A 10,600-nucleotide genomic window follows, 5' to 3' on the forward strand; every position below is an offset into this window, starting at 1 on the left:
TGGCGTTTTAAAGTAGTTTTAAATGTTATTTTTAAATCTCAAATATCCGGGTTTTTTTTTTGTTTTTTTTTACGACGGTTTCTGCAAACAAGATGGCGGCATACAGTATTCTTCATGGAAAACAAACCGCCATATTGTTTGCAGAAACCGTCATAAAAATCTAATATTCGAGATTTAAAAAAGATCATTTAAAACTAGTATAGAACGTAAAAGATGAGCCAATTAGGTACAAAACGAACTCTTGGCTATAACAACATTTATCGTATATTTAAATATTTAACCCTTTCTTTCGTTTATTGGTTTCTCTGCTAAATCCCCAAGTTTCGTTTATATTTTGTTCACAATCAAGAATTAACAAGATCGTTCCTTAATGTTTGTCCAGTTATTTGTTTTGTTTAATTTTTACTTTGTGAAATTTTGTAAATTTGTATAATATTTATGCATTACACCCTAATCTTTATTTGGTAAGGGACCACCCGAAGACTTACCTTTAAAAAGTTTAGGTGCTAATGCACTTATTGATCCGCGCTATTTTTTAAATAGTATTTTCAAGTTTAAAGTTTTGATGTCTGTTTTTATTAAAGTGTGAAGTTAAAGTACAGAATCGCTACAAAACAACTTCTCCCCCCCCCCATGTTAAGAATGGCTTTTTAAATAATAACGTTATTATTTACGTCCGGATCACTCTGCACTAGTACCAACATCACATCAAAATACTAGAGTTTTTGTGCCTTTTTTTTCTCCATTGACTGTAAAATGCTCAGGAAAACAATTTAATGTCCTCTTTTTTATTGGGGGTGGGGGTCACCCTATATTCTCAATCCACTATTTTATCGTTCTAAATCATGGAAGTTAAATCAATTTGTAATACGAAATTGGCTGCAATAGAAGAAACCAATAAAACTACACTATTTGATTAAAAAAATTTTTCTACTTTCCTTTTTCGTAATTTTTGGAATCTTTATGAATGACACGTGATTACGTAAGTTTTTAGTTAAAACGCACTTACATTACAATTTATTCCAAATGTAAAATAACTTCTACTCTTACTCATAGTTCTGTCCTAGTTAATTCGATTTAAACGTCTCTCCTGCAATCCCTTTCAATAAAATACCAGGGATGAAGAGTAAATATGAACTTACTGAATGAACGACTACGATTGGTATATGCCAGATGCAAAGAGACACGTGCTACGCTCGATCTAAGCGATGCCAGTTATAAATTTTGTTTACTTCAATCAGTTGCATACCACGTGATTTCTAGGCAAAAAGTCAACCGGTTTTTGTGACTGTCCTTGAAATAAGCATTAATAACTTACCACTGTATACGTCCACGTGGTTTTGTGTCAACAAACGAAAAGGGTCTGGGTTCACAACGAAAATGTCTCTCGGTAACTTCTGTCTCTGGAATTTAACTGGGGATGTTGATCAACAAATTTACCAAAGTTATGGAATTCTGAGTTTAAATATTTAAACTATGCAGAGAATAGCTACAAAACACCTTCCCCATGTTAAGAATGGTTTTCTAAATAACGTTATTTCAGCACGGATCAGAAAGTGCACTAGTACCGAAGTTGATTACGGGTAGGTTTAAAATCAGAATGCCTTTCGGAATAAACACCCCCAACCTCCCAAAGTTAAGAACGGCTTTCGGAATAAACACCGTGTGGTTCCCAGTACACTTTCACCTTATATTTTGTATATTAAGTAAATTTACCATTTTTCTTACAAGTGTTCAAGAAAAGTAATCAGTTTTGTAAAACGTTCATAAAGAAAACGGAAGGGTGTTTCATCTTGATATCTTTCATATCGCCCGTGACTAAAGTACGAAGCCTTTGTACAGGTCCCCCACCCGACCCTAAAAACAAAGCTGGATGCTTATGCATCTATGTTATTGCGCTATTTGTAAATAGCATTTTCAAGTAAAATTCAATTTTTGCAATGTTTTTGTTTATTAAATGGTTAGATGAAAGTACAGAATAGCTACAAAACACCCTTCCCATGTAAAGAATTGCTTTCTAAATAATAACATTATTATTTCAATGCAGTAACATAGATGCACAAATACTAAAAGCTGTTTTATGCAGAATACGGTCGTACTAATTCTTAAATAGAATTTTCACGTTAAATTCGATATCTTTTGTTTATCACGTTTTAGGTGAAAGTACAGATTAGTTACAAAACACCACCCCCCCTATGTTAAGAATGGCTTTTATCAAGTTTTAGATGAAAGTACAACATCATGTTAAAAATCCCCTCCTGTTAAGGATAGGTTTCAGAACTTATGCTACCGGGCTGAAAGAACATTATTATTTTTTAGAAAGCCACTAACCTGGGGACGAAATATAGCGCAGTAACACAAGTGTCTTATTAATGACGTTATTATTTAAGTACGTTTTGTATTTATATAAATACTTTAATTTTTGCAATATTTAAATATATTTAATTAGTGTTGACAAAAAAAAAAAAGGCAAAACTCACCAATTTTTTTTTCGATTGTTCTTACCTCCGTTGACCAGAATTTAAAAAGAAACGAATTCGTACCGAATATCGCTTACAAACTTTCAACTGCCGGAAGTTACTTTGAAAACAATAAGTAGTTTTTTTTTTAGAAAGTTTCACCAGATCGATTTATGACCAGTACGTTCTATTTATATGGCGTTTGTTGGGGGTTCGAATCTGAAGAATTCCTTCAAGCGGATGATTTTCTTCAAAATGTGTCGGAGTTTATGTTTTATGTGTTTTATTTTTTTAATACTTGTGAACCCGTGCCCCCCCCTTTGACAACCGCCAATGTAAGACACAACGGCACGGCCAGAAGGGAAGATGAAAGAAAAGAAATTCACGGCACTAAAGGCTGGGATGGGGTCAGTGGCGATGTTGCTATAACATTCCTTCATCCTGTGAATCATCTATAATATAAATCTCACCTGTCTGTTTAAATGTATGCATGTATGTATGTACGTATGTATGTCTCGCAAAAACTTTCGAACAGAAGCGACGGATCCTGACAAGATCAGTATGATTTTGAAGCTCAACGTCTCGGACGACAAATATCGAAGAATTGGCTAAAAGCATTAATTCCTACACCCTAAACTTGGCCGTTGGTGCAAGAAGGGGTCGATTTTTCCGCCGACATTTTAGCAAATCATCGTCACCGTTGGATTGACTTCGGTTAATTTCAACGCTTTTGACTTCCGGTCGCGTCATTGAGACCTCGGCATCAGATTTTCTTTCACTACTTTTCCGCCTTCGCGGCATGGGTTCGAGCCTGCCTGCCTACTATCACTGTTTCTTTTTTTTTTATCAAAACTCACCTCCAAACACCCGGACAACACCGGGCACCCAAGCTAGTCAATTATAATGCATGTTCACCAAATTTCAGTTTCGTTGGAGTATGCTTAAAGAGTTTTAGAAAGTGTAATAAACACAAATTCCTATTTAAAATATTTCAGATTTGCATTGAATTTGAGCCATAATTATTAGAAAGCAATTAAGCAAGATTCTGTTAATGTTAATTTAGTCGTAAGAATCCTGAAGCTTAAGCCTTAAATGTTTGCCATTTTCTACAATTAAAATCATATGGATTTTGATAAACATTATAAAAAGGTTTCTAGACACAAGTATTACTATGTCTTGATTAAAATTCCACGAGTCATTGTGTAACAGTGTGGACGACGTCATTGGTAAGGAAAAATACTATAAAAAGGACGATCACGTTAGAAACGTGGATAACGTTCGAGATCACGTTCGAGATCACGTTTTATTCAGGAAAGTACCTGGAAATAAATGTCATTGTTACAAAAGAAAATGAGTCGAGTGATTACTTGTTATATGTTTCTTTTGCTACAATGTGTTGGGTCTTCGTGTGTAAACGTGTGTGTGTAACGTTAGAATTGGACGTGTGTCAGAAGCAGAAATGCGTCACTCTATTCTTCCATGCAGAAAAATTTGAGCGGATCAACATTTACCGGCGCCTGTTGAACGTTAACGAAATCGATTCAGTAGATGTCAGCATAGTTAGGTGATAAGTTCGTCGATTTCAGCGTGGCGAGAGAGATGTAAGTGACAAAGCGCGCCCTGGACTTTTACGATAGAGACGTTGAGAATGGTGGTGACTGCATAGAAAAATAAATTCTGGAAAAAAAAAACGTCGCTCGTTTTTATGGCACCACTTCTGTCTTCATCGTTCTTCAATGTTTTAGCTTTTGAGATAAAAAAAATAGAAGGCCTTACTTTTGGAACGACCCTCGTGTGCAGTCGAGTTTCCATCCTAGCTTGAGGAAGATATGTGTCTAGTCGCACTGGTGAGCTATGGTACAGCGAAACAATACTGTATGTGGATGACTATATATATAATATATATATATATATTATATATATATATATATTATATATATTATATATATATATTATATATATATATATTATATATATATTATATATATATATTATATATATATTATATATATATTATATATATATATTATATATATATCATATATATATTATATATATATATTATATATATATTATATATATATATATTATATATATATTATATATATATATATATATATATATATATATATATATATATATATATATATATATATTCTACATTCAAACTCCTCAGCCTAACATTTGTGGGCAATATGAACTGGAACAAATACATAAAGGACTCTGCAAAGGCTGCTGCAAAGAAGGTTGGTTCCCTCTATAGAGCTAGAAGACTACTCACGCCTGAGAGTATCCTGTACCTTTACAAGGCCATCATTCGTCCATTCATGGAGTATTGTTGCCACATCTCGGCTGGTGCACCACTAGTATCTTCCTCTTAGATAAAAGTCCAAAAAAAGAAGTTGTCAATCTAATCGGTCCCACTTTATCAACTAAGCTCCAGCCCCTGTCCCATCGCTGAAATGTTGCATCACTGTGCCAGTTTTACAAATATTTTAATGGAATGTGTTCTGATGAACTTGTTTCACTTGTAGCCCCATCGACGTACACATCTTCGACAAACCCGCTTGGCAATAAGATCTCACCCCTTCACTGTTGATGTCCCTAAATGCAAGAAAGTTTTCTATTCTAATAGTTTCTTCCCCCGAACAGCTAGACTTCGGAATTCCCTTCCTGCTGCCTGCTTCCCTGGCTGTACTGATATGCAGAAGTTTAAATGTAATGTATGCAAATATCTTTTAATCTTTCCTATACATGACCCCAAATACTTGCCTCTTACGTCCAAGTGGCGATATGCTTTGTAAGGGATTAACATGGGTAATATATATAATGTTTTCTCAGTTGGTCATGTCTTACTCTTTCAAAGGTATCCATTACAACACTGTTTCGTATTGCGACTGACAAGTCTGAAAAATTATGTTATTGCTGCATAAACACGATTTTGGACATATTGAATTTATTTTAACTTATATTAAATTTTTCGTATTTTTCTATTATTATTGTTATACTTTTATTTTCATTTTATTTAAAGTGTTTTATCTCCTTGTTTTTTTTTTTTTAATTTTTTAAATTTATTTTACCATTCTTCGAGTCCTATTTTTAAGTTATATTAATTATTATACTTATAGTTTATTTTCCAGTTAGAAGATACTTAATACGTTATTTGCCTTTAATACGAAACGTTATGTTGATTTATCCTTTTTTGTTTACATTCTTCGTAGGTTTAGTTGATAGTTGCATTTAAATTAATTCAATTGTTAGCAACGTCACTAGTTATAATATGATTGGTTATATGCATATACATTTAAATTATAATTTCTTGTATGATCTTTACTTACGTTGTGTATGCTAAGTTTTTAAATTTTGATTATTAGAAGTGAAATTATTCTTTCCTTCTATTGTATTTGAAGTATATCAACATTAACAATGCATAATGAATAAAAATGCACAAGACAAAATAACATTATCGATAGATCGGCAGACGGTACGTCTCGTAGGGAAAGATCGTCCCCCGGTCCTTTTATTTACTAAAGAAAAAAAGATTTAAAGACTGTCGCGCCCTCTAGTGGTAGTTCATTGAAGTGCAAGGGAGATAATCCGTAGTTCATTGAAGTGCAAGGGAGATAATCCTGTCCAATATATTACATCCCTTCAATCTTACTCTGGATCACGAACATAGTCTTCAAATTTTTTTGGTGGTCTCCGAATACGCCCTGACTTGCGAGAGGGTGGTGATGCCGATTTTTCTACCACTGCTGGAGTCTCTGCAACCTCTTCCATATGCCTGCTCTCAGGTATTAAACTTTCCTCAGGACTGTCGGGTGTGCTGGAAACTTCAGGTGTGCCGAAACTCTCAAGATTCTTTGCAGCATTATCTGCTTGTATCTCAGGCGTAAGTTCCACTGCTACTGGTGATGAAAGTTTCACAAGCTGGTCCACATGCCTCCTTACTAGCCCTCTACCGGTTTCCACTTCAAAATTCACTGCTCCCAACTGTCTGGTAATGGTACCTTCAATCCATCGCTGAGTCGATCCATAGTTACGCACAAGCACAGGATCGGCTACTTTAAATTCACGGAGCGGCACCATTACCTTGCTCCCCCTTTCCATTTTATTTTTTACATCCATAGCCTTGTACGTGTCTGGCTTTGCCAAATGAAACGCTGTTCGTAACTGCCGTTTGAACATCAGCTCGGCAGGAGAAACCCCAGTTGATGAGTTTGGAGTTATCCTATAAGTGAATAAAAATCGGTTCACCTTGGTTTCAAGTGTTGCCTTGCCGTCTGTATTCATCCTTTTAAGCGCTTCCTTGAAGGTGCGTACACTGCGTTCTGCTAGTCCATTCGAGGAAGGATGGCAAGGAGCTGTGAAAATGTGCCGAATTCCATTAGCATTCATGAATGCTTTGAATTCTTCACTTGTAAAACAGGGACCGTTGTCACTCACAATTAATACCGGTAGTCCATGAGTTGCGAAGATCCCTCGCAATTTTTCAATTATGGTCATAGCAGAAGATGATTTTGTAATGCAAACTTCAGTCCACTTTGAATGAGCATCCACTACTATCAAATACATGTGCCCCAAAAATGGACCCGCATAATCTAAGTGGACTCTCTCCCATGGTGAACTTGGATATTCCCAGCAATGAATGGGAGCCTTGCCGGGATTGCTTTGATAATGTATGCAGGTTCCACAAGCTTTACCGGCTCTCTCAATATCTGCATCAAGATTTGGCCACCACACATAGCTGCGAGCAAGGGCCTTCATTCGCACGATCCCTATGTGTGTCTGATGTAATTGCTGCAACACTTTTGTTCTGAGTATAGCCGGAATTACTACTCTACTCCCCCATAATACGGTACCATCTTCACATGTCAACTCTGTCCGTTTGTTGAAGTAGGGCTTCATTGCCGTGTCTGGAATACACCTACTCCAGCCATTCAGGATGTATTCGTACACCCGACTCAAAGTAGGGTCTCTTCTTGTCTCCAATCTTACTGCCACCACAGTCACTGGAGCATCAGCCAAGTTCATCATGTGTATCCTGTTAGAATTAGGTGTGACATCTTGCTCCTGCACACTGATTGGAAGACGACTGAGGCAATCTGCATTTCCATTAAGGGACCCGGCACGATACTCCAACCTGTAATTATAGGCAGCCAGAAATATGGCCCAGCGTTAAACTCTGGCAGCAGCAAGAGAAGGGATCGGCTTGTTTTCAGCAAACAACCCCAATAACGGTTTGTGGTCAGTGAACAACGTAAAATTATTCCCATACAGATATTGGTGCAACTTTTTTACCGCAAAGACTAGGGCCAGCCCCTCCTTCTCAATGTGCGCATAATTCCGTTCTGCCTCAGACAGCGTTCGTGATACGTAGCATACTGGTTTCTCCCTTCCATCTTCCATTTTGTGAGCCATTACAGCTCCCAGTCCATAGGGAGAAGCATCTACTTGCACCAGAATCGGTCTAGATGGATCAAAATGAGTTAAAAGAGGTGCAGAACACAGCATTTTCTTTGTTTCTTCAAAAGCCCTGGTTTGTTCAGCACCCCATACCCAGGGAGCACCCTTCCTCATTAAGTTGTGAAGCGGTTCAAGTATAGTTGATAAGTTTGGCAAATGACTATGATAATAGTTAAGTGCCCCTAGGTAGGCTCTTAATTCTGTGATGTTTTGCGGTCGAGGTGCCTCTGTCATGGCGGCTACTTTTTCTGGAAGAGGCGCTATGCCTTCCTTACTAATTCTGAAACCCAGATATGTCACTTCAGGAAGGAGAAACTTGCACTTACTTCTCTTTAATTTTAATCCGGCCTTATCTAGAGCAGCAAATACACTGTATAAATTCTTCAGATGACTACTGTCATCACTACCTGAAACCAGGATGTCATCCACACGCACCTTGCAAAAAGGAATGTTCTTCAATCTTTTGTCCATCTCCCTTTGAAAAATCCCTGTAGCACTGTGTACCCCAAATTGTAGTCTGGTGGGCTGGTATAATCCTTGGTGAGTGTTTACTGTTAGCAGTTCCTGGGTTTCTGCATCCAATTCCAGCTGCTGATAGGCACGGCTCAAGTCGAGCTTGCTAAATTTTTGACCCCCTTTCAAAGTAGCAAATATATCTTCTGTCCGAGGAAGAGGGTAATAGTCACATGGTGATGCCCGGTTTACTGTTTGTTTGTAATCTGCACAGATCCGGATGCCTTCATTATTATTTTTGGCAACCGGTACAATGGGGGCAGCCCACCTAGAGTATTCCACTCTTTTGTAAATTCCCTGGTTTTCCAGGCGATCTAGCTCCTTTTCCACATCCGCTTTTATGGCATAAGGTACTGGTCTTGCCCGACAAAATTTGGGACTCACCGTTTTATCAATGGGTATTTTGACCTTAAAACTCTTTAAACGCCCCATTTCTTCACTGAACAGCGAATCAAATTCTTTTAAAAGCCTTTCCAACCTCGAAGGGGAATCTTCCTGGTATAAAGGAAACATGCTTCTCCAATCCAGCTTTACCTTATTCAACCAGTTGCGGCCAAGAAGTGTCGGTACATTACCTTTCACCACCAGCAAAGGTAGTCGATGCTTTAACCCTTCCTGGATTACTTCCACGTCTGTGGTCCCATGTGGTTTCACTAATTCACCAGTGTACGTTCTCAACTTGACATGGCTTTCCTTTAGATCACGAACTTGGCCAATTTTATTGAATTTTTCTAGGCTCATTACTGTGCATGCAGCTCCAGTGTCCACTTCCATGACCACTTTCTCTTGATTAATTAGCAGTTCCACTAATACTGGTGGTGTCCGCAGGTTAGCAACTGTGTGCAAGTCTAGCCTTTCCATATTTATTTCCATTTCTTCACAACAATTTTCCTCCACATTGTTCACCATCCTGCTTTCCTTACCTCGTTTTTCGGAGTTAGGAGGCCTGCTCTCTTCTTGCCTACACTTCCGACGAGTATGCCCTATTCGCCTGCATTTAAAACATTCCTTGTTTTTAAACTGGCACTTGTCCGCTTGGTGGCCAGTGCTTCCACAACGATAACACTCTCGTTTTAATGGTAACCTGTGTACGGACGTTTCACTTCCACTCGTCTGTGCTCCCAACATCAACTTGGAATATTTCCTTTCCGATTCCATAGACACTGCTATTTCAATGGCCTTGTGCAAATTTAGCATTCTTTCGCCCAGCAAGCGCTCCTGTATCTTCTCATCTTTCACTCCCACAACCAAACGATCACGTATGTGTTCATTTACTTTTTCTTCAAAGTTGCAATGTTCCGACATTTTTCTCAGTGTGGCCACATATTCACTAATGGACTCACCTTCTTGTTTGTCTCTCGTGTTGAATAAGAAACGTTCATGTATCTCGTTGGGGGCCGGCCTGATGTGCCTCTCCATCAGAATACATAGTTCTTCAAATGTTTTCTGCTCTGGCCTGTTTTCGGCTAAACCCCTGAGAATAGCATAATTTTTTGCCCAAATACCCGACAAAAATATAGCACGTTTCTTACCTTCATTCAACACATCATTGGCAGTAAAAAAAAAACTTTACTCTCTCAATATAGTGCGACCATTCTTCTTCCGCACTATTCCATTCTCCAATGGTGCCTAATAAAGCCATTTTTATCCGCTACTCGGCAACTTTTCCTCGTTCGATTTGTTGTGGGTGTTCGCTTTTAATTTTAAATTGTCTTGTTACTCCTCCGCATTATTCGTTCTTCGTCGCCAATTGAAGTATATCAACATTAACAATGCATAATGAATAAAAATGCACAAGACAAAATAACATTATAGATGGATCGGCAGACGGTACGTCTCGTAGGGAAAGATCGTCTCCCGGTCCTTTTATTTACTAAAGAAAAAAGATTTAAAGACTGTCGCGCCCTCTAGTGGTAGTTCATTGAAGTGTAAGGGAGATAATCCGTAGTTCATTGAAGTGCAAGGGAGATAATCCTGTCCAATATATTACAGTATTTTTGGCAATCAAAGAGGGGTAAATCTTGTAAACTCAATATCCCAGACTTTTGTTCACCTTGTTTTCTAAAAAAAAAATGGAATTTCAGTTGTCTGAATCCATTATTTCTTTTTCCCTTAGTTTGTCCTATTTTGCTAACCCATTCTAACTAATTTTACATTTTGTA

The sequence above is a fragment of the Euprymna scolopes genome, chromosome 26 (genome assembly GCF_053919585.1).
Source record: "Euprymna scolopes isolate OS-2025 chromosome 26, ASM5391958v1, whole genome shotgun sequence".
Classification (NCBI taxonomy): domain Eukaryota; kingdom Metazoa; phylum Mollusca; class Cephalopoda; order Sepiida; family Sepiolidae; genus Euprymna; species Euprymna scolopes.